The following is a 23,454-nucleotide window of genomic DNA, read 5'->3' as shown; positions in this document are numbered from 1 at the left end:
TCTGATCTGGGAAGCTCACCCACAAAATCCATGGACAAGTGGGTCCATGGTTCACTCGGGGTGGGTAAAGGCTGCAACCTCCCTACAGGTGCCAGCCGGGAGGGTTTGCTTTTAGCACATACCGCACAATCCTTAACAAATTCTTTGCAGTCGGCTGCCAGAGACGGCCACCAAGCGCACCTGGCCACAAGATCCTGCGTTCTAGATGCCCCAGGATGTCCCGCATTCTTGTGTGAATGGAATATCTGTAGCACCCGGAGACGGAATGGCAGAGGCACAAATAAAACCCCCTCAGGCTTCCCCTCAGGGACATCCTGCTGAAAAGGACTCAAGGTCTCTGTCCAGTCTTCCCAAGTCTCTGTTACGGCCAGCACCAAATTTTGTGGGACAATGGTCTCTGGGGCAGAAGGCTGTGCTATCTCCAACTCAAAGCATCTGGACAGGGCATCTGCCTTAATGTTCGTGCTACCCGGGGTATACGTAATTATGAACCTGAACCTTGAAAAAAACAAAGACCATCGAGCCTGACGGGGACTTAATCTCTTAGCCCCCTCGATGTATTCTAGATTCTTGTGATCCGTGTATACAGTAATTGTATGTTCTGCTCCTTCCAGCCAGTGACGCCACTCCTCAAAGGCAAGTTTAATGGCTAAGAGCTCTCTGTTGCCTATATCGTAGTTTCTCTCTGCCGGAGAGAACCTACGAGAGAAATACGCACAAGGGTGTAGCCTTCCCTGCAAGCCTGACCGCTGAGACAGCACAGCCCCTACCCCAACCTCCGAGGCGTCTACCTCAACAATAAAAGGATAAGAGGTGTCTACATGTCTCAGGATGGGTGCGGAACAAAACAAATCTTTTAAAGTGGAGAAAGCACTTAATGCATCAGGAGACCAGTGGGTGGTATCTGCCCCTTTTTTCGTAAGACAGGTGAGGGGTGCGATAACCGTGGAATACCCCTTTATGAACCTTCTATAATAATTCGCAAAGCCTAAAAACCGCTGTAAAGACTTCAACCCAACCGGCTGAGGCCATTCCAAAACAGCGGTGACTTTGGCGGGGTCCATAGACAGGCCCGTGGTGGAAATTATGTACCCCAGAAAAGCGACAGATGTGACTTCAAAAATACACTTCTCAATCTTAGCGTAGAGTGAGTTTTGTCTTAATTTGTTGAGTACAAATTTCACATGCATTCTGTGCTCAGAGAGGTTGTTGGAGAAAACAAGTATATCGTCTAGATAGACCAGCACAAATCTCCCCAACACCTCTCTGAAGACCTCGTTGATGAGTTCCTGGAAAACGGCCGGGGCATTACATAACCCAAAGGGCATCACCAGATACTCGTAATGCCCGTCTGGCGTGTTAAAGGCCGTTTTCCACTCATCGCCCTTTCTAATGCGCACCAGGTTGTACGCGCCCCGTAAATCCAGCTTTGAGAAGATCTTAGCATCGGTGACCTGCGTAAATAAATCGTCTATCAGGGGTAATGAATAGCGATTCTTTACCGTGATCTTATTTAGTCCCCGGTAATCAATACAGGGCCGCAGGCCCCCGTCTTTCTTTTTAACGAAAAAGAAACCTGCTCCAGCAGGCGATCGGGACGGCCGGATGAAGCCTTTGGCTAAATTGTCACGGATATATTCCTGCATAGCCAATTTTTCTGGCCCAGATAAATTGTACAAATGACCCCGAGGGGGCATACAACCTGAACGTATATCAATGGGGCAATCGAAAGGGCGATGTGGGGGTAACTTGTCTGCAGCCTTGGGACAGAATACATCAGAATATTCCACATATTGCTCAGGTACCCCCTGTACATGAACCCTGGTTTGGCCCAATGTCACCTTCCCTAAACATCGCTGAAAGCAGTGTGCTGACCAAGAAATTAGTTGGCCGGTGGCCCAATCAATGTGTGGAGAATGAAGGTGCAACCATGGCATGCCGAGTATAATGGTGGAGGTTGTCATATGCAACACAAAGAACTGTAACTTTTCCCAGTGCAGTACCCCTATGGTGACCCCCACCTCTGGTGTCTGAGACAGTGGGTGATTCCCTTGCAGAGGAGAGTCATCCACTGCCTTAACCTGGATGGGTGGTTGTACTGGTGTGAGCGGAATACACAATCTCTTAGCAAACTCAAAATCCATAAAATTTGCCGCGGAGCCTGAATCGATAAAGGCTTCCCGTGACCTCAGTCTTATCTTCCCACGTAACGGTACAGGGAAGAAGCAATCGTTTTTCTTCTAGGGGTAAAAGTCGGACGCCCAGGGTGTTACCCCCCACCACTCCTAAGCGGTAGTGTTTTCCCGGCTTATTGGGGCAGTTCTGTACTATATGCCCCCCTTCACCGCAGTACAAACACAGCTGTTCGGTCATTCTCCGTCTTCGCTCTACCTGGGTTAATTTTGACCGAGCAATCTGCATCAGCTCGGAAGGAGGCAAGACGGGAGAAGGTGAAATAGTAGGAGGTGGAGTCACTGGGACCGTGGTGTAAGATACCCCTCTGAGACGGGAACTACCCCTGGTCTGTTTTTGGTAGCACAGCCTGCGGTCGATTCGGATGGCCGCTGAGATGGCCTCATCGACTGTTCTGGGCTCGGGCTGGCTTAACATCAAATCAGAGACCTCATCGGACAGCCCTGACAAGAAATGATCTAATAGGGCATAGGTGTCCCACCTGGCCGTAACTGACCACCTCCTAAACTCGGCCGCGTAATCTTCGACCGGACCTTCGCCTTGACGCAAAAGCTTGAGCTTCCGCTCAGAAGTCGAGGCAAGGTCCGGATCGTCGTAAATTACTGCCATAGCTTTAAAAAATTCCTCTACAGAGGTAAGAGCTTTGTCTCCGGCGAGCAGGCTATACGCCCAAGACTGGGAGTCGCCGGACAACAAAGTTTTAATAAACGTGACCCTCTGGGTCTCAGTACCCGAAGATTGGGGTCTCAACTCAAAATAGGACAACACCCTACTCCTAAAATTCCGGAAGTCAGATCTGTGGCCGGAAAAGCTTTCAGGTACAGGCATACGTATGTCAGAGCTAGGAGAGGATCGCACATGATCCACTGATGTCTGGAGGGTTTGTACAGACCCTGATAGGGCATCAATAAGAGTTATGTGAGTGCCCAGTACTTGATTGATGTTGTCCACCGAAGCGGCAAGTACACCCAGACAATCAGTGTTTGCGTCCATTTTGTATTTTGGTCTGGCGTTCTGTAACGATCGGTGGGTGCAGAGAGTATCTGATTACCGGTGATCTGCAGTATCACCGGAAATACAGATATATACCAGATTATAAGTGATCTGCAGTCTCACCGATAATCCGATATACAAACTAACCTCTGTTCACCTGAGTAGAGTGTAGTGTTTAGTGTAACAGTAACACTTAGAGGACAAGGCCTCAATGCAGCAAGGAGTACTGCACAGATTCCTTCCGCAGACCTGAGCTCTCCAAGACGGGAGGAGTCAGACTGACAGTAGGAAGGTATATCTGAAAGTGACCCTCAGGAGGGAGGATCGCTAACAGAGCGAGGAACCGCCTCTAACGGTAAGGTCGGTTCTCGAGGTCGGACAAGCCAGGTCGTACACACACAGACAGATAAAGTACAAGATCAGGAGGCAAAGGCGGAGTCAAAGTACAGGCAGGGTTCAGCAACGGGGTATCAGATATATCGGGGGTACAAAATCAGGAGGCAGAAGCAGAGTCAAGGAACGAGCCGGGGTTCGGCAACAGAGTATCAGAAATAACGAGGTACAAGATCAGAGTTCAGAAGGGTGGTCAAGGCAGGCAAAAGTCATAACAGATAATCACAATCAAACTAGTACTTTAGCTATCAACAGAATCTAGCTAAGTGTAGGATTACAGCTCCAGCTGGTCCCGGCACACTTACGGATCTGACTACGGATCTGGGTGCTCCCACATATGTGATCGCACGCCAGACAAAGAGCAAGTGAACAACCAGCAGTATATATACTCTAGGACCTTTCCAGGACCTCCTTAATTGCTGGTCCAATGGGAGCAGTGGAATTTGTCAGCTGACCCAGCTGGTCAGCCGACACCCTTCTAGCTGCTATTTAAACTCCGCCTCTGTGCTCGCGCGCGTGTAAGTCTGAATCTTGGTGGACTATCAGTCCCAGCCACACCAGTACTGTCATGCAATGAATCTAATGCGGGGGCCGCCTCTGATGCAGATTCCGCCGTTACCAATGCGGATTCCGCCGCACTGCCCATGCGGCATGCGGCGTTTTTTCCACGTTGTGACGCCATGCTGGACGCGGAAACAGCCACCTCACCTCGAGAGACGGCGGCTTTTCTGCGTTTCCTCACAGTGTGCCAAAGGGGATGGAATTTGTCAGTTTGCAAAACGTGTGTTAGAAAGCTTGTAGAAAAAAGTCGGCCTTGTTCCTTTTCTGCGAGATTTTCCAAATGTCCATGTGAGGTTGCTGTTGAGAAGGCCCTTTGAAGAGCCTAGTAAACGAAAAGACCCAAGAGCTTGTTTTGGCAGGCCCGACCAATGTGCCATGATGGACAAAGTGAAAAAGCTCTGTCAGAAGTGGGATTTGAACCCTCGCCTCCATTCGGAGACCAGAAGGCCCATGAGAAGGGAAGAGAAGCCTCTTGAGTCTGGCGCCTTAGACCACTCAGCCATCCTGACAAGCGGTGTACTATATACCCGTGCAGCTGGCACAATGACTATACTTAACAGAGAAGAGACAACCACAAACTTAGCCTAGAAGACTTCATGAACACTGCAAGGCATGTTTTTTCTCTGAAAACACTCATCAAACTGCCATTTTGGATCACTGCAATACCTTAGACAGCAATGTCATGTGCCTGCTCTAACAAATGAAATCCTTTGTGCTCCTTGAGCGTCTTTTCCTATGCGGTGGCTGTTTCCAGTGGAAAATGGTTTCTTCATAAAGAGGCATGAGACCGCGTGGCCTAATGGATAAGGCGTCTGACTTTGGATCAGAAGATTGAGGGTTCGCGTCCCTTTGTGGTCGTTGAGCTCTGTTCTTGTCACTTCTGTAGAGTATTTGCTCCTCTTGTTGTAAATGTCCTCGGAGACTTTGCAAAAGCCTGTGCTTCCTCACTCATGCTTATCATTCAATCCCTGCCCTTGACTGTTTACAGCTACAAAGGTGGCTGCTTTTGCTGAGCTTTCACCACAATGTCAATGACGCTAACTCTTTTCTTACAACTTGTGCAAGTCCCAGCAAAGTTTTTACATCAACCTCAAATAAACACTGCTAGTCCACACTGGGATTCTAACCTTTGCCTTACTTTGAACCCAATACCCTGATGGACCTTGGAAGAGACTCTAAGTAAACTATATGACCCAGGGTTCAAACATTCATGGTGGCATCTCCCTTTCTGCTAAGCATTATGTTTACTAACATGAGAAAAATAATTTCCTATATGATTTAGGAAATCCTTGTCTGCAATTCTGCTGTAAGCCAGACTTTTACAAAGGTGCAGACACAGCATGTCAAGTGGCACGATGCGATTCCTTCTTGTTGCAAGCTCAACAATTTCAAAAGGTTGCCTCAGTTCCCAATTTATATGAAGAGTTCTTGCCTGAAATTTGGAAAGTATGTCTGTCATTTCCTCTGAAAAGATATGATCCACACCGCAAATGGAACACTGCAATTGGTTTTCTTGCAACCTGAACTCTTTTCAAGGAAGGGTCCGTTGAAATTTCAACAAATGAGTCTTGTCAGAAGAGGGAATAACCCCACCTCTTTCACCAAAGGTCAGAACATACAGGGAAGACCTGTAAGTTATTGCCAAAACCTATCTCCTGAGTTTGGTCTCCTTACATATTTGTCACTTTACCTGTACACTAACCTTTTAAGATTTAGCAAAACAAATTGCCTCCAAAGCTTCTGATCCTGATGAAGTGAACTAGAAGAGAAGATGAGCTAACCCATATGACTGTAGGTGTGCCAAAGGGGATGGAATTTGTCAGTTTGTAAAACGTGTGTTAGAAAGCTTGTAGAAAAAAGTCGGCCTTGTTCCTTTTCTGCGAGATTTTCCAAAAGTCCATGTGAGGTTGCTGTTGAGAAGGCCCTTTGAAGAGCCTAGTAAACGAAAAGACCCAAGAGCTTGTTTTGGCAGGCCCGACCAATGTGCCATGATGGACAAAGTGAAAAAGCTCTGTCAGAAGTGGGATTTGAACCCACGCCTCCATTTGGAGACCAGAAGGCCCATGAGAAGGGAAGAGAAGCCTCTTGAGTCTGGCACCTTAGACCACTCAGCCATCCTGACAAGCGATGTACTACGTGCCCATGCAGCTGGCACAATGACTATACTTAACAGAGAAGAGACAACCACAAACTTAGCCTAGAAGACTTCATGAACACTGCAAGGCATGTTTTTTCTCTGAAAACACTCATCAAACTGCCATTTTGGATCACTGCAATACCTTAGACAGCAATGTCATGTGCCTGCTCTAACAAATGAAATCCTTTGTGCTCCTTGAGCGTCTTTTCCTATGCGGTGGCTGTTTCCAGTGGAAAATGGTTTCTTCATAAAGAGGCATGAGACCGTGTGGCCTAATGGATAAGGCGTCTGACTTTGGATCAGAAGATTGAGGGGTTGAGTCCCTTCGTGGTCGTTGAGCTCTGTTCTTGTCACTTCTGTAGAGTATTTGCTCCTCTTGTTGTAAATGTCCTCGGAGACTTTGCAAAAGCCTATGCTTCCTGACTCATGCTTATCCATGCTTATCATTCAATCCCTGCCCTTGACTGTTTACAGCTACAAAGGTGGCTTCTTTTGCTGAGCTTTCACCACAATGTCAATGACGCTAACTCTTTTCTTACAACTTGTGCAAGTCCCAGCAAAGTTTTTACATCAACCTCAAATAAACACTGCTAGTCCACACTGGGATTCTAACCTTTGCCTTACTTTGAACCCAATACCCTGATGGACCTTGGAAGAGACTCTAAGTAAACTATATGACCCAGGGTTCAAACATTCATGGTGGCATCTCCCTTTCTGCTAAGCATTTTGTTTACTAACATGAGAAAATTAATTTCCTATATGATTTAGGAAATCCTTGTCTGCAATTCTGCTGTAAGCCAGACTTTTACAAAGGTGCAGACACAGCATGTCAAGTGGCACGATGCGATTCCTTCTTGTTGCAAGCTCAACAATTTCAAAAGGTTGCCTCGGTTCCCAATTTATATGAAGAGTTCTTGCCTGAAATTTGGAAAGTATGTCTGTCATTTCCTCTGAAAAGATATGATCCACACCGCAAATGGAACACTGCAATTGGTTTTCTTGCAACCTGAACACTTTTCAAGGAAGGGTCCGTTGAAATTTCAACAAATGAGTCTTGTCAGAAGAGGGAATAACCCCACCTCTTTCACCAAAGGTCAGAACATACAGGGAAGACCTGTAAGTTATTGCCAAAACCTATCTCCTGAGTTCGGTCTCCTTACATATTTGTCACTTTACCTGTACACTAACCTTTTAAGATTTAGCAAAACAAATTGCCTCCAAAGCTTCTGATCCTGATGAAGTGAACTAGAAGAGAAGATGAGCTAACCCATATGACTGTAGGTGTGCCAAAGGGGATGGAATTTGTCAGTTTGTAAAACGTGTGTTAGAAAGCTTGTAGAAAAAAGTCGGCCTTGTTCCTTTTCTGCGAGATTTTCCAAAAGTCCATGTGAGGTTGCTGTTGAGAAGGCCCTTTGAAGAGCCTAGTAAACGAAAAGACCCAAGAGCTTGTTTTGGCAGGCCCGACCAATGTGCCATGATGGACAAAGTGAAAAAGCTCTGTCAGAAGTGGGATTTGAACCCACGCCTCCATTCGGAGACCAGAAGGCCCATGAGAAGGGAAGAGAAGCCTCTTGAGTCTGGCACCTTAGAACACTCGGCCATCCTGACAAGTGGTGTACTTTGTGCCCATGCAGCTGGCACAATGAATATACTTTTCCAAAAGTCCATGTGAGGTTGCTGTTGAGAAGGCCCTTTGAAGAGCCTAGTAAACGAAAAGACCCAAGAGCTTGTTTTGGCAGGCCCGACCAATGTGCCATGATGGACAAAGTGAAAAAGCTCTGTCAGAAGTGGGATTTGAACCCACACCTCCATTCAGAGACCAGAAAGCCCATGAGAAGGGAAGAGAAGCCTCTTGAGTCTGGCACCTTAGACCACTCGGCCATCCTGACAAGTGGTGTACTACGTGCCCATGCAGCTGGCACAATGACTATACTTAACAGAGAAGAGACAACCACAAACTTAGCCTAGAAGACTTCATGAACACTGCAAGGCATGTTTTTTTCTCTGAAAACACTCATCAAACTGCCATTTTGGATCACTGCAATACCTTAGACAGCAATGTCATGTGCCTGCTCTAACAAATGAAATCCTTTGTGCTCCTTGAGCGTCTTTTCCTATGCGGTGGCTGTTTCCAGTGGAAAATGGTTTCTTCATAAAGAGGCATGAGACCGCGTGGCCTAATGGATAAGGCATCTGACTTCGGATCAGAAGATTGAGGGTTCGAGTCCCTTCGTGGTCGTTGAGCTCTGTTCTTGTCACTTCTGTAGAGTATTTGCTCCTCCTTGTTGTAAATGTCCTCGGAGACTTTGCAAAAGCCTGTGCTTCCTCACTCATGCTTATCATTCAATCCCTGCCCTTGACTGTTTACAGCTACAAAGGTGGCTGCTTTTGCTGAGCTTTCACCACAATGTCAATGACGCTAACTCTTTTCTTACAACTTGTGCAAGTCCCAGCAAAGTTTTTACATCAACCTCAAATAAACACTGCTAGTCCACACTGGGATTCTAACCTTTGCCTTACTTTGAACCCAATACCCTGATGGACCTTGGAAGAGACTCTAAGTAAACTATATGACCCAGGGTTCAAACATTCATGGTGGCATCTCCCTTTCTGCTAAGCATTTTGTTTACTAACATGAGAAAATTAATTTCCTATATGATTTAGGAAATCCTTGTCTGCAATTCTGCTGTAAGCCAGACTTTTACAAAGGTGCAGACACAGCATGTCAAGTGGCACGATGCGATTCCTTCTTGTTGCAAGCTCAACAATTTCAAAAGGTTGCCTCGGTTCCCAATTTATATGAAGAGTTCTTGCCTGAAATTTGGAAAGTATGTCTGTCATGTCCTCTGAAAAGATATGATCCACACCGCAAATGGAACACTGCAATTGGTTTTCTTGCAACCTGAACACTTTTCAAGGAAGGGTCCGTTGAAATTTCAACAAATGAGTCTTGTCAGAAGAGGGAATAACCCCACCTCTTTCACCAAAGGTCAGAACATACAGGGAAGACCTGTAAGTTATTGCCAAAACCTATCTCCTGAGTTCGGTCTCCTTACATATTTGTCACTTTACCTGTACACTAACCTTTTAAAATTTAGCAAAACAAATTGCCTCCAAAGCTTCTGATCCTGATGAAGTGAACTAGAAGAGAAGATGAGCTAACCCATATGACTGTAGGTGTGCCAAAGGGGATGGAATTTGTCAGTTTGTAAAACGTGTGTTAGAAAGCTTGTAGAAAAAAGGCGGCCTTGTTCCTTTTCTGCGAGATTTTCCAAAAGTCCATGTGAGGTTGCTGTTGAGAAGGCCCTTTGAAGAGCCTAGTAAACGAAAAGACCCAAGAGCTTGTTTTGGCAGGCCCGACCAATGTGCCATGATGGACAAAGTGAAAAAGCTTTGTCAGAAGTGGGATTTGAACCCACACCTCCATTCGGAGACCAGAAGGCCCATGAGAAGGGAAGAGAAGCCTCTTGAGTCTGGCGCCTTAGACCACTCGGCCATCCTGACAAGTGTTGTACTATGTGCCCATGCAGCTGGCACAATGACTATACTTAACAGAGAAGAGACAACCACAAACTTAGCCTAGAAGACTTCATGAACACTGCAAGGCATGTTTTTTCTCTGAAAACACTCATCAAACTGCCATTTTGGATCACTGCAATACCTTAGACAGCAATGTCATGTGCCTGCTCTAACAAATGAAATCCTTTGTGCTCCTTGAGCGTCTTTTCCTATGCGGTGGCTGTTTCCAGTGGAAAATGGTTTCTTCATAAAGAGGCATGAGACCGTGTGGCCTAATGGATAAGGCGTCTGACTTCGGATCAGAAGATTGAGGGTTCGAGTCCCTTCGTGGTCGTTGAGCTCTGTTCTTGTCACTTCTGTAGAGTATTTGCTCCTCCTTGTTGTAAATGTCCTCGGAGACTTTGCAAAAGCCTGTGCTTCCTCACTCATGCTTATCATTCAATCCCTGCCCTTGACTGTTTACAGCTACAAAGGTGGCTGCTTTTGCTGAGCTTTCACCACAATGTCAATGACGCTAACTCTTTTCTTACAACTTGTGCAAGTCCCAGCAAAGTTTTTACATCAACCTCAAATAAACACTGCTAGTCCACACTGGGATTCTAACCTTTGCCTTACTTTGAACCCAATACCCTGATGGACCTTGGAAGAGACTCTAAGTAAACTATATGACCCAGGGTTCAAACATTCATGGTGGCATCTCCCTTTCTGCTAAGCATTTTGTTTACTAACATGAGAAAATTAATTTCCTATATGATTTAGGAAATCCTTGTCTGCAATTCTGCTGTAAGCCAGACTTTTACAAAGGTGCAGACACAGCATGTCAAGTGGCACGATGCGATTCCTTCTTGTTGCAAGCTCAACAATTTCAAAAGGTTGCCTCGGTTCCCAATTTATATGAAGAGTTCTTGCCTGAAATTTGGAAAGTATGTCTGTCATTTCCTCTGAAAAGATATGATCCACACCGCAAATGGAACACTGCAATTGGTTTTCTTGCAACCTGAACACTTTTCAAGGAAGGGTCCGTTGAAATTTCAACAAATGAGTCTTGTCAGAAGAGGGAATAACCCCACCTCTTTCACCAAAGGTCAGAACATACAGGGAAGACCTGTAAGTTATTGCCAAAACCTATCTCCTGAGTTCGGTCTCCTTACATATTTGTCACTTTACCTGTACACTAACCTTTTAAGATTTAGCAAAACAAATTGCCTCCAAAGCTTCTGATCCTGATGAAGTGAACTAGAAGAGAAGATGAGCTAACCCATATGACTGTAGGTGTGCCAAAGGGGATGGAATTTGTCAGTTTGTAAAACGTGTGTTAGAAAGCTTGTAGAAAAAAGGCGGCCTTGTTCCTTTTCTGCGAGATTTTCCAAAAGTCCATGTGAGGTTGCTGTTGAGAAGGCCCTTTGAAGAGCCTAGTAAACGAAAAGACCCAAGAGCTTGTTTTGGCAGGCCCGACCAATGTGCCATGATGGACAAAGTGAAAAAGCTTTGTCAGAAGTGGGATTTGAACCCACACCTCCATTCGGAGACCAGAAGGCCCATGAGAAGGGAAGAGAAGCCTCTTGAGTCTGGCGCCTTAGACCACTCGGCCATCCTGACAAGTGTTGTACTATGTGCCCATGCAGCTGGCACAATGACTATACTTAACAGAGAAGAGACAACCACAAACTTAGCCTAGAAGACTTCATGAACACTGCAAGGCATGTTTTTTCTCTGAAAACACTCATCAAACTGCCATTTTGGATCACTGCAATACCTTAGACAGCAATGTCATGTGCCTGCTCTAACAAATGAAATCCTTTGTGCTCCTTGAGCGTCTTTTCCTATGCGGTGGCTGTTTCCAGTGGAAAATGGTTTCTTCATAAAGAGGCATGAGACCGTGTGGCCTAATGGATAAGGCGTCTGACTTTGGATCAGAAGATTGAGGGTTCAAGTCCTTTCGTGGTCGTTGAGCTCTGTTCTTGACACTTCTGTAGAGTATTTGCTCCTCTTGTTGTAAATGTCCTTGGAGACTTTGCAAAAGCCTGTGCTTCCTCACTCATGCTTGTCATTCAATCCCTGCCCTTGACTGTTTACAGCTACAAAGGTGGCTGCTTTTGCTGAGCTTTCACCACAATGTCAATGACGCTAACTCTTTTCTTACAACTTGTGCAAGTCCCAGCAAAGTTTTTACATCAACCTCAAATAAACACTGCTAGTCCACACTGGGATTCTAACCTTTGCCTTACTTTGAACCCAATACCCTGATGGACCTTGGAAGAGACTCTAAGTAAACTATATGACCCAGGGTTCAAACATTCATGGTGGCATCTCCCTTTCTGCTAAGCATTTTGTTTACTAACATGAGAAAATTAATTTCCTATATGATTTAGGAAATCCTTGTCTGCAATTCTGCTGTAAGCCAGACTTTTACAAAGGTGCAGACACAGCATGTCAAGTGGCACGATGCGATTCCTTCTTGTTGCAAGCTCAACAATTTCAAAAGGTTGCCTCGGTTCCCAATTTATATGAAGAGTTCTTGCCTGAAATTTGGAAAGTATGTCTGTCATTTCCTCTGAAAAGATATGATCCACACCGCAAATGGAACACTGCAATTGGTTTTCTTGCAACCTGAACACTTTTCAAGGAAGGGTCCGTTGAAATTTCAACAAATGAGTCTTGTCAGAAGAGGGAATAACCCCACCTCTTTCACCAAAGGTCAGAACATACAGGGAAGACCTGTAAGTTATTGCCAAAACCTATCTCCTGAGTTCGGTCTCCTTACATATTTGTCACTTTACCTGTACACTAACCTTTTAAGATTTAGCAAAACAAATTGCCTCCAAAGCTTCTGATCCTGATGAAGTGAACTAGAAGAGAAGATGAGCTAACCCATATGACTGTAGGTGTGCCAAAGGGGATGGAATTTGTCAGTTTGTAAAACGTGTGTTAGAAAGCTTGTAGAAAAAAGGCGGCCTTGTTCCTTTTCTGCGAGATTTTCCAAAAGTCCATGTGAGGTTGCTGTTGAGAAGGCCCTTTGAAGAGCCTAGTAAACGAAAAGACCCAAGAGCTTGTTTTGGCAGGCCCGACCAATGTGCCATGATGGACAAAGTGAAAAAGCTTTGTCAGAAGTGGGATTTGAACCCACACCTCCATTTGGAGACCAGAAGGCCCATGAGAAGGGAAGAGAAGCCTCTTGAGTCTGGCGCCTTAGACCACTCGGCCATCCTGACAAGTGTTGTACTATGTGCCCATGCAGCTGGCACAATGACTATACTTAACAGAGAAGAGACAACCACAAACTTAGCCTAGAAGACTTCATGAACACTGCAAGGCATGTTTTTTCTCTGAAAACACTCATCAAACTGCCATTTTGGATCACTGCAATACCTTAGACAGCAATGTCATGTGCCTGCTCTAACAAATGAAATCCTTTGTGCTCCTTGAGCGTCTTTTCCTATGCGGTGGCTGTTTCCAGTGGAAAATGGTTTCTTCATAAAGAGGCATGAGACCGTGTGGCCTAATGGATAAGGCGTCTGACTTTGGATCAGAAGATTGAGGGTTCAAGTCCTTTCGTGGTCGTTGAGCTCTGTTCTTGACACTTCTGTAGAGTATTTGCTCCTCTTGTTGTAAATGTCCTTGGAGACTTTGCAAAAGCCTGTGCTTCCTCACTCATGCTTGTCATTCAATCCCTGCCCTTGACTGTTTACAGCTACAAAGGTGGCTGCTTTTGCTGAGCTTTCACCACAATGTCAATGACGCTAACTCTTTTCTTACAACTTGTGCAAGTCCCAGCAAAGTTTTTATATCAACCTCAAATAAACACTGCTAGTCCACACTGGGATTCTAACCTTTGCCTTACTTTGAACCTAATACCCTGATGGACCTTGGAAGAGACTCTAAGTAAACTATATGACCCAGGGTTCAAACATTCATGGTGGCATCTCCCTTTCTGTTAAGCATTTTGTTTACTAACATGAGAAAATTAATTTCCTATATGATTTAGGAAATCCTTGTCTGCAATTCTGCTGTAAGCCAGACTTTTACAAAGGTGCAGACACAGCCTGTCAAGTGGCACGATGCGATTCCTTCTTGTTGCAAGCTCAACCATTTCAAAAGGTTGCCTCGGTTCCCAATTTATATGAAGAGTTCTTGCCTGAAATTTGGAAAGTATGTCTGTCATTTCCTCTGAAAAGATATGATCCACACCGCAAATGGAACACTGCAATTGGTTTTCTTGCAACCTGAACTCTTTTCAAGGAAGGGTCCGTTGAAATTTCAACAAATGAGTCTTGTCAGAAGAGGGAATAACCCCACCTCTTTCACCAAAGGTCAGAACATACAGGGAAGACCTGTAAGTTATTGCCAAAACCTATCTCCTGAGTTCGGTCTCCTTACATATTTGTCACTCTACCTGTACACTAACCTTTTAAGATTTAGCAAAACAAATTGCCTCCAAAGCTTCTGATCCTGATGAAGTGAACTAGAAGAGAAGATGAGCTAACCCATATGACTGTAGGTGTGCCAAAGGGGATGGAATTTGTCAGTTTGTAAAACGTGTGTTAGAAAGCTTGTAGAAAAAAGTCGGCCTTGTTCCTTTTCTGCGAGATTTTCCAAAAGTCCATGTGAGGTTGCTGTTGAGAAGGCCCTTTGAAGAGCCTAGTAAACGAAAAGACCCATGAGCTTGTTTTGGCAGGCCCGACCAATGTGCCATGATGGACAAAGTGAAAAAGCTCTGTCAGAAGTGGGATTTGAACCCACGCCTCCATTCGGAGACCAGAAGGCCCATGAGTCATCGTCTTCTTCTTCTTCTTCTTCTCAGATATCAGCAGGAGGAGGAAGTAGTTGCAACTATTGTAGTGTGGTAATAGCTGGTAGGAGAGTGGGTGGCAGCAGAAACTAGTTCTTCTTCTGTTCTCCCTGGCAGTGGTAGCAGCACATTGACAGCAGAAGCTCAATGCAGCTACAGGAGGAGGAGTAGTGTGTGTCAGGCAGTGTGATGTGAAGGCCCATGACTCCTCCTCCTCCTCCTCTTCTTCTTCTTTTTCTTCTTCTTCTCTCCCTGGCAGTGGTAGCAGCACACAGACAGCAGAAGCTCAATGCAGCTACAGGAGGAGGAGTAGTGTGTGTCAGGCAGTGTAATGTGACTGACATAATAGGCCCTGGTACCTAGCGGTGGTACCAGGGCCGTAAATAAACAGCATGAGGTTCCAGACAGCGGTCGTGAAGCCCACATTGTGTCCAATACACAATTGGGACAACAGTTTTCAACCCGGACACCTCTAAAATAATTTTAAAAAATTTCTTCTTCTTCTTGTGTCAGGCAGTGTGATGTGAAGGCCCATGAGTCTTCTTCTTCTTCTTCTTCTTCGGGTGGCAGCAGAAACTAGTTCTTCTTCTGTTCTCCCTGGCAGTGGTAGCAGCACACAGACAGCAGAAGCTCAATGCAGCTACAGGAGGAGGAGTAGTGTGTGTCAGGCAGTGTGATGTGACTGACATAATAGGCCCTGGTTCCTAGCGGTGGTACCAGGGCCGTAAATAAACAGCATGAGGTTCCAGACAGCGGTTGTGAAGCCCACATTGTGTCCAATACACAATTGGGACAGCACAGTTTTCAACCCGGACACCTCTAAAATAATTAAAAAAAAAATTTCCAAATAATGCAGGCAGCTATTTTTGAGCGTAAATAGCTGGTGGCGCATGGGCAGCAGCACCTTGTAATGTGTTTCCTGGCAGTGGAGACACAGACAGCAGGAGGAAATACAACAGCAGGCAGCGTGAGGAGGATGAGTATGTGGCAGACTGGCAGCAGGCAGCAGGAGGGCAGGCAGCGAGACATAATAGGCCCTAGTTCCTAGCGGTGGTACAAGGGCCGTAAAAAAAACAGCATGAGGTTCCAGACAGCGGTCGTGAAGCCCACATTGTGTCCAATACACAATTGGGACAGCACAGTTTTCAACTCGGACACCTCTAAATTAATTACAATTTTTTTTTCAAATTAATGCAGCTATTTTTGAGCGTAATAGCTGGTGGCGCATGGGCAGCAGCACCTTGTAATGTGTTCCCTGGCAGTGGAGACACAGACAGCAGGAGGAAATACAACAGCAGGCAGCGTGAGGAGGATGAGTGTGTGGCAGACTGGCAGCAGGCAGCAGGAGGGCAGGCAGCAAGACATAATAGGCCCTGGTTCCTAGCAGTGGTACCAGGGCCCTAAATAAACAGCATGAGGTTCCAGACAGCGGTCGTGAAGCCCACATTGTGTTCCCTGGCAGTGGAGACACAGACAGCAGGAGGAAATACTACAGCAGGCAGCGTGAGGAGGATGAGTGTGTGGCAGACTGGCAGCAGGCAGCAGGAGGGCAGGCAGCAAGACATAATAGGCCCTGGTTCCTAGCGGTGGTACCAGGGCCCTAAATAAACAGCATGAGGTTCCAGACAGCGATCGTGAAGCCCACATTGTGTTCCCTGGCAGTGGAGACACAGACAGCAGGAGTAAATACAACAGCAGGCAGCGTGAGGAGGATGAGTGTGTGGCAGACTGGCAGAAGGCAGCAGGAGGGCAGGCAGCGAGACATAATAGGCCCTGGTTCCTAGCGGTGGTACCAGGGCCGTAAATAAACAGCATGAGGTTCCAGACAGCGGTTGTGAAGCCCACATTGTGTCCAATACACAATTGGGACAGCACAGTTTTCAACCCGGACACCTCTAAAATAATTAAAAAAAAATTTCCAAATAATGCAGGCAGCTATTTTTGAGCGTAAATAGCTGGTGGCGCATGGGCAGCAGCACCTTGTAATGTGTTTCCTGGCAGTGGAGACACAGACAGCAGGAGGAAATACAACAGCAGGCAGCGTGAGGAGGATGAGTATGTGGCAGACTGGCAGCAGGCAGCAGGAGGGCAGGCAGCGAGACATAATAGGCCCTAGTTCCTAGCGGTGGTACAAGGGCCGTAAAAAAAACAGCATGAGGTTCCAGACAGCGGTCGTGAAGCCCACATTGTGTCCAATACACAATTGGGACAGCACAGTTTTCAACTCGGACACCTCTAAATTAATTACAATTTTTTTTTCAAATTAATGCAGCTATTTTTGAGCGTAATAGCTGGTGGCGCATGGGCAGCAGCACCTTGTAATGTGTTCCCTGGCAGTGGAGACACAGACAGCAGGAGGAAATACAACAGCAGGCAGCGTGAGGAGGATGAGTGTGTGGCAGACTGGCAGCAGGCAGCAGGAGGGCAGGCAGCAAGACATAATAGGCCCTGGTTCCTAGCAGTGGTACCAGGGCCCTAAATAAACAGCATGAGGTTCCAGACAGCGGTCGTGAAGCCCACATTGTGTTCCCTGGCAGTGGAGACACAGACAGCAGGAGGAAATACTACAGCAGGCAGCGTGAGGAGGATGAGTGTGTGGCAGACTGGCAGCAGGCAGCAGGAGGGCAGGCAGCAAGACATAATAGGCCCTGGTTCCTAGCGGTGGTACCAGGGCCCTAAATAAACAGCATGAGGTTCCAGACAGCGATCGTGAAGCCCACATTGTGTTCCCTGGCAGTGGAGACACAGACAGCAGGAGTAAATACAACAGCAGGCAGCGTGAGGAGGATGAGTGTGTGGCAGACTGGCAGAAGGCAGCAGGAGGGCAGGCAGCGAGACATAATAGGCCCTGGTTCCTAGCGGTGGTACCAGGGCCGTAAATAAACAGCATGAGGTTCCAGACAGCGGTCATGAAGCCCACATTGTGTCCAATACACAATTGGGACAGCACAGTTTTCAACCCGGACACCTCTAAAAAAAATTATTTTTTTTCAAATAATGCAGGCAGCTATTTTTGAGCGTAAATAGCTGGTGGCGCATGGGCAGCAGCACCTTGTAATTAGTGTTGGGCGAACAGTGTTCGCCACTGTTCGGGTTCTGCAGAACATCACCCTGTTCGGGTGATGTTCGAGTTCGGCCGAACACCTGATGGTGTTCGGCCAAACTGTTCGGCCATATGGCCGAACTAAGAGCGCATGGCCGAACGTTACCCGAACGTTCTGCTAGCGCTGTGATTGGCCGAACGGGTCACGTGTAGTGTTGGGCAAACATCTAGATGTTCGGGTTGTAAAGCCTCCTTATATGCTACATACCCCAAATTTACAGGGTATGTGCACCTTGGGAGTGGGTACAAGAGGAAAAAATTTTTAGCAAAAAGAGCTTATAGTTTTTGAGAAAATCGATTTTAGAGTTTCAAAGGGAAAACTGTCTTTTAAATGCGGGAAATGTCTGTTTTCTTTGCACAGGTAACATGCTTTTTGTCGGCATGCAGTCATCAATGTAATACATATAAGAGGTTCCAGGAAAAGGGACCGGTAACGCTAACCCAGCAGCAGCACACGTGATGGAACAGGAGGAGGGTCGCGCAGGAGGAGAAGGCCACGCTTTGAGACACAACAACCCAGGCCTTGCATGAGGACAAGAAGCGTGCGGATAGCAATTTGCATTTTGTCGCCATGCAGTCATAAATGTAATACAGATGAGAGGTTCAATAAACAGGGACCGGAAACGCTAACCCATCACAGATGTTCATTGTTCATGTTACTTGGTTGGGGTCCGGGAGTGTTGCGTAGTCGTTTCCAATCCAGGATTGATTCATTTTAATTTGAGTCAGACGGTCTGCATTTTCTGTGGAGAGGCGGATACGCCGATCTGTGACGATGCCTCCGGCAGCACTGAAACAGCGTTCCGATATAACGCTGGCTGCCGGGCAAGCCAGCACCTCTATTGCGTACATTGCCAGTTTGTGCCAGGTGTCTAGCTTTGATACCCAATAGTTGAAGGGTGCAGATGGATTGTTCAACACAGCTATGATATCTGACATGTAGTACTTGACCATCTTCTCCAGGCGATCGGTGTTGGAGGTGGATCTGCACGCTTGCTGTTCTGTGTGCTGCTGCATGGGTGTCAGAAAATTTTCACACTCCAAGGACACTGCCGATACCATTCCCTTTTGGGCACTAGCTGCGGCTTGTGTTGTTTGCTGCCCTCCTGGTCGTCCTGGGTTTGCGGAAGTCAGTCTGTCGGCGTACAACTGGCTAGAGGAGGGGGAGGATGTCAATCTCCTCTCTAAAGTCTCCACAAGGGCCTGCTGGTATTCTTCCATTTTGACCTGTCTGGCTCTTTCTTCAAGCAGTTTTGGAACATTGTGTTTTTACATGCAAATTGCTATCCGCACGCTTCTTGTCCTCATGCAAGGCCTGGGTTGTTGTGTCTCAAAGCGTGGCCTTCTCCTCCTGCGCGACCCTCCTCCTGTTCAATCACGTGTGCTGCTGCTGGGTTAGCGTTACCGGTCCCTTTTCCTGGAACCTCTTATATGTATTACATTTATGACTGCATGCCGACAAAAAGCATGTTACCTGTGCAAAGAAAACAGACATTTCCCGCATTTAAAAGACAGTTTTCCCTTTGAAACTTTAAAATCGATTTTCTCAAAAACTATAAGCTCTTTTTGCTAATTTTTTCCCTCTTGTACCCACTCCCAAGGTGCACATACCCTGCAAATATGGGGTATGTAGCATGTAAGGAAGCTTTACAAAGCACGAAAGTTCGGGTCCCCATTGACTTCCATTATGTTCGGAGTTCGGGACGAACACCCGAACATCGCGGCGATGTTCGGCGAACGTTCGCGAACCCGAATCATCATACATCTACACTACTTGTAATGTGTTCCCTGGCAGTGGAGACACAGACAGCAGGAAGAAATACAGCAGCAGCAGCAGCAGCAGCAGGTGTAATGTGTGTGCGCCACTTCATGTCCCCCTCTCGCTGACAACAGGGGCCAGGAATTCGCCTTCCATCCAAGCCTGGTTCATTTTGAGAAACGTCAGTCTGTCCACAGACTTGTCAGTGACGACTCCACCGGCTGCACTGAAGCAACGCTCTGACAGTACGCTGGAAGGGGGGCAGGAGAGCACTTCCAGGGCGTACTGCGCAAGCTCGCTCCAGATCGGCAGGTGCTTGACCCAATACTCCATGGGATCAACAGGGGCAATGCTGTCAAGCCCGCTGAAGGACCCCATGTAGTCAGCCACCATGCGGGTCAAGCGCTGTCTGTGACTGGAGAAGGATGCTGCTGCAGGCACCTCCTCTCTAGTCCCTGGCAGGTCTACACTCATGTAGAGCTCGTTGGTCAGAGACAGCAGGTCTGTGGTGCGCGTGCGCTTGCTGCTGGTGGATGCAGGCACCTGCTGCTGCAACGTACTGGCTGACAGCCTGCCTCTGTTCAACCAGACGCTCCAACATCACCAGGGTGGAGTTCCAGCAAGTTGGAACATCGATCATGAGCCGGTGCTGTGGCAGGTGCAGCCTGGAGCCGCACCTCTTCCAGGCTCGCTACGGCTGCAGCCGAGTGACGGAAATGACGCACAACCTTCCTTGCCGCCTCAAGGAGTCATTCCATCCCCTGGTAGGTCCGCAGGAACTTTTGGACTACCAGGTTCAAGACGTACGCCAGGCAGGGGATGTGGGTCAGGTCTCCCCTGCTGATTGCAGCAACCAGGTTTGCCCCATTGTCGGACACAACCTCTCCGACTCTGAGGCCTCTGGGGGTCAGCCAATTCCTCTCCTGCTCTCGGAGTTTGGCCAGGACGTGGTTCGCCGTCAGTTTGGTCTTCCCCAGGCTGACCAATTCCAGCAGCGCTTGGCAGTGGCGGGGCTTCACACTGCTGCTGAGGCAGGAGATTTGGGCTGGTGTGCCGAGGGATGGAAGCGGATCAGAGGAACCTGCTGCAATTCCGCTGACCCTGCATGGTGGCACCACCCACTGCGTTGTAGCTGCTGCTGCTTTGAAAGTGCCCGATGCTGCTCCCCCCTCCTCACCCCCTTCCACCAAGCTGACCCAATGCGCGGTGAAGGACAGATAGCGGCCTGTCCCAAACCGGCTGCTCCTCGAGTCCATGGTGACGTGGACCAGTTGACCCACCGCGTGATCCAGCCCTCTCCCGACATTGGCCATCACAGAGCAGTGAAGTGCAGGGATGGCCGTGTGTGCAAAAAAATGTCGGCTGGGGATTGGCCAATCGGGGGCTGCACACATCAGGAGCGCACGCATGTCGCTCCCCTCCTGCACAAGGGAATAAGGCAGGAGTTGGGAGCACATGGCCCGTGTCAGCAAGCCGTTCAGCTGACGCACGCGACGGCTGCTGGGAGGCAGAACCCTGACCACCCCCTGGAAGGTGTCGCTGAGCAGGGTCTGGCGATGCCTTTTGCTGGCACGGGAATCAGTGGAGGGAGCAGAGGAGGCCACTGAGGACTGGCTGCCAGAACAGGCCTCAGTGTCGGTGGCAGGAGTTGCAGAGGGAGGAGGAGCAGTGCGTTTCTGACACACTCCTGCTGGTGCTGCTGGAGGAGGTGGAGGAGGGCGGGTGGCTGCTGCCGACGGCTTCGCAGTGGTGGCGGGTCTGCCACTGCCACTGCCAGCTTCCTTCAACTTCATGAACTCCTCATGCTCATGAAAGTGTTTCCCTGCAAGATGGTTCACCAGAGAGGTGGTGCCAAACGCAGAGGGCTCCTTCCCTCTGCTGAGCTGCTGGCGGCACTGGTTGCAGGTGGCATACTTGCACTCCACATATGGCAGGGTGAAAAAATTCCAAATTGGGGAGGTGAAGTTGCCCCTTCGGCTGGAAGGTGCTGCTGCCGCTGGTCTCCCTGTGGTGGTTGGGGGGGGGGGTTCTTGGTGCGGCTGGTGGCACTGGCAGAACTCTCTGGATCAGCATGCTGTGTGGCCTGCATACCACGCCCACTTCTGATCCTGCACATGTCTGCGATGCTGATCCTTCTAGCAAGGCCCGCAACCTCCTCCTCAGAGCTGATGACATCCCCAGGATCTGCCACCCAGTCTCTGTCCTTCACCCTGTCATCATCATCCTCCCCCTCTGCAAACATGTCCTGCTGGGATGACCCCACAAACTCCCCTTCTGCATGCATGGGCTGAGGGACAGTCACCACTGTCTGACTGTCCAAAGCATCATCCCCCAAAGTGCCCATCAGCATTTCTTCCTCCTCAAAATCTGCCGCAACAGCACTCAATACCCTCGCTGTGTTTGGGGTAAAGAAGGTGCTGAGTGACAGGGTGCTGGTGTTGCCCACTGGGGCTGGAGAACTGCACTCCTCCTCCTCCTCCCCAGGCAGTGCTTGGCGGCTGCTGCTGCTCTTGCGAACAGGAGTGGTGGCTGGGGTGGAGGTCTCGGTTCCAGAGCTAATGGTGGCCTGCTCATCCACCATCAGTTCCACCACAGAGTCTGCGTCCTTCTCCTCAATAGGACGGCTACGACCTGGCGGTGGGAGGAACATGTGCGCCACACGCTGCTGCTGCTGTGTCTCTGCAGCGTGACTCCCAGCTGTTGGGTGGCCAAGGCGTCCACGGCCAGTGGCTAATGGCGGAATAGCCACTGGTGCAGACGCAGAACTGCGCATGGTGGTGGTGGCGCGGCTGCCGCGACCTCCTCTCTTGCCGATGCCCTTGCTGCCCCTGCCCAAACAGCGGCTGCCAGTGCCAGACATTGTATATTTTTAAGATTATACAAATGAAAAAAAAAAACGTATGTATGTAAAGGCGGGTGGGACAAGTGGGGTACTTTAATGGGGTGGGACTGGTGGTGGTGGGTGTGTGAGGTGACAGACAGTGTACACTACAGCAGAGATCGGTGTAGCGATAACGAGAGAATGCGCAGTGCGCACACAAAGACCCTAGCTGACGCTGACTGACGGTGTCCCTATACACAGACTAGAGTACAGTACAATTCAGGGAATACACAATAGAAGAACAATAGGACGGGTGTAGCACTAACGAGAGGGTGCGGACAGCGCAGACGTGCACTGCGCACTCAAAGACCCTAGCTGACGCTGACTGACGGTGTCCCTATACACAGACTAGAGTACAGTACAATTCAGGGAATACACAATAGAAGAACAATAGGATGGGTGTAGCACTAACGAGAGGGTGCGGACAGCGCAGACGTGCACTGCACACACAAAGACCCTAGCTGACGATGACTGAGGGTGTCCCTATACACAGACTAGAGTACAGTACAATTCAGCGAATACAAAATAGAAGAACAAGAGGACAGGTGTAGCACTAACGAGAGGGTGCGGACAGCGCAGACGTGCACTGCGCACACAAAAGACCCTAGCTGACGCTGACTGACGGTGTCCCTATACACAGACTAGAGTACAGTACAATTCAGCGAATACACAATAGAAGAACAATAGGACGGGTGTAGCACTAACGAGAGGGTGCGGACAGCGCAGACGTGCACTGCGCACACAAAGACCCTAGCTGACGCTGACTGACGGTGTCCCTATACACAGACTAGAGTACAGTACAATTCAGCGAATACACAATAGAAGAACAATAGGACGGGTGTAGCACTAACGAGAGGGTGCGGACAGCGCAGACGTGCACTGCGCACACAAAGACCCTAGCTGACGCTGACTGACGGTGTCCCTATACACAGACTAGAGTACAGTACAATTCAGCGAATACACAATAGAAGAACAATAGGACGGGTGTAGCACTAACGAGAGGGTGCGGACAGCGCAGACGTGCACTGCGCACACAAAGACTCTAGCTGACGCTGACTGACGGTGTCCCTATACACAGACTAGAGTACAGTACAATTCAGTGAATACACAATAGAAGTAATATACA

General features: G+C 48.2%; 12 non-coding genes across 12 annotated transcripts; 5 read left to right on the top strand and 7 right to left on the bottom strand.

The window, feature by feature from the left end:
- Positions 1-4,539: 4,539 nt before the first annotated feature.
- On the bottom strand, positions 4,540-4,649 carry TRNAL-CAA (transfer RNA leucine (anticodon CAA)). The gene is made up of 2 exons: positions 4,612-4,649; positions 4,540-4,585 (listed from the first exon to the last, which is right to left on the bottom strand). It is a non-coding gene; the product is annotated as a tRNA-Leu (tRNA).
- A 276-nt stretch (positions 4,650-4,925) lies between these two features.
- On the top strand, positions 4,926-4,998 carry TRNAQ-UUG (transfer RNA glutamine (anticodon UUG)). The gene has a single exon. It is a non-coding gene; the product is annotated as a tRNA-Gln (tRNA).
- Positions 4,999-6,152: 1,154 nt separating this feature from the next.
- On the bottom strand, positions 6,153-6,262 carry TRNAL-CAA (transfer RNA leucine (anticodon CAA)). Its single transcript has 2 exons — positions 6,225-6,262; positions 6,153-6,198 (listed from the first exon to the last, which is right to left on the bottom strand). It is a non-coding gene; the product is annotated as a tRNA-Leu (tRNA).
- Positions 6,263-7,775: 1,513 nt separating this feature from the next.
- TRNAL-CAA (transfer RNA leucine (anticodon CAA)) lies at positions 7,776-7,885 on the bottom strand. Its single transcript has 2 exons — positions 7,848-7,885; positions 7,776-7,821 (listed from the first exon to the last, which is right to left on the bottom strand). It is a non-coding gene; the product is annotated as a tRNA-Leu (tRNA).
- A 171-nt stretch (positions 7,886-8,056) lies between these two features.
- Positions 8,057-8,166, bottom strand: TRNAL-CAA (transfer RNA leucine (anticodon CAA)). Its single transcript has 2 exons — positions 8,129-8,166; positions 8,057-8,102 (listed from the first exon to the last, which is right to left on the bottom strand). It is a non-coding gene; the product is annotated as a tRNA-Leu (tRNA).
- Positions 8,167-8,443: 277 nt separating this feature from the next.
- On the top strand, positions 8,444-8,516 carry TRNAR-UCG (transfer RNA arginine (anticodon UCG)). Its single transcript has one exon. It is a non-coding gene; the product is annotated as a tRNA-Arg (tRNA).
- A 1,155-nt stretch (positions 8,517-9,671) lies between these two features.
- Positions 9,672-9,781, bottom strand: TRNAL-CAA (transfer RNA leucine (anticodon CAA)). Its single transcript has 2 exons — positions 9,744-9,781; positions 9,672-9,717 (listed from the first exon to the last, which is right to left on the bottom strand). It is a non-coding gene; the product is annotated as a tRNA-Leu (tRNA).
- A 276-nt stretch (positions 9,782-10,057) lies between these two features.
- On the top strand, positions 10,058-10,130 carry TRNAR-UCG (transfer RNA arginine (anticodon UCG)). The gene has a single exon. It is a non-coding gene; the product is annotated as a tRNA-Arg (tRNA).
- A 1,155-nt stretch (positions 10,131-11,285) lies between these two features.
- Positions 11,286-11,395, bottom strand: TRNAL-CAA (transfer RNA leucine (anticodon CAA)). Its single transcript has 2 exons — positions 11,358-11,395; positions 11,286-11,331 (listed from the first exon to the last, which is right to left on the bottom strand). It is a non-coding gene; the product is annotated as a tRNA-Leu (tRNA).
- Positions 11,396-11,671: 276 nt separating this feature from the next.
- On the top strand, positions 11,672-11,744 carry TRNAQ-UUG (transfer RNA glutamine (anticodon UUG)). The gene has a single exon. It is a non-coding gene; the product is annotated as a tRNA-Gln (tRNA).
- A 1,154-nt stretch (positions 11,745-12,898) lies between these two features.
- TRNAL-CAA (transfer RNA leucine (anticodon CAA)) lies at positions 12,899-13,008 on the bottom strand. Its single transcript has 2 exons — positions 12,971-13,008; positions 12,899-12,944 (listed from the first exon to the last, which is right to left on the bottom strand). It is a non-coding gene; the product is annotated as a tRNA-Leu (tRNA).
- Positions 13,009-13,284: 276 nt separating this feature from the next.
- Positions 13,285-13,357, top strand: TRNAQ-UUG (transfer RNA glutamine (anticodon UUG)). The gene has a single exon. It is a non-coding gene; the product is annotated as a tRNA-Gln (tRNA).
- Positions 13,358-23,454: the final 10,097 nt, after the last annotated feature.

This window comes from Hyperolius riggenbachi, chromosome 8 (assembly GCF_040937935.1).
Source record: "Hyperolius riggenbachi isolate aHypRig1 chromosome 8, aHypRig1.pri, whole genome shotgun sequence".
NCBI classification, from domain to species: domain Eukaryota; kingdom Metazoa; phylum Chordata; class Amphibia; order Anura; family Hyperoliidae; genus Hyperolius; species Hyperolius riggenbachi.
The sequence above is the reverse complement of the archived record's forward strand: the minus strand, read 5'-3'. Positions and strand labels throughout refer to the sequence as shown.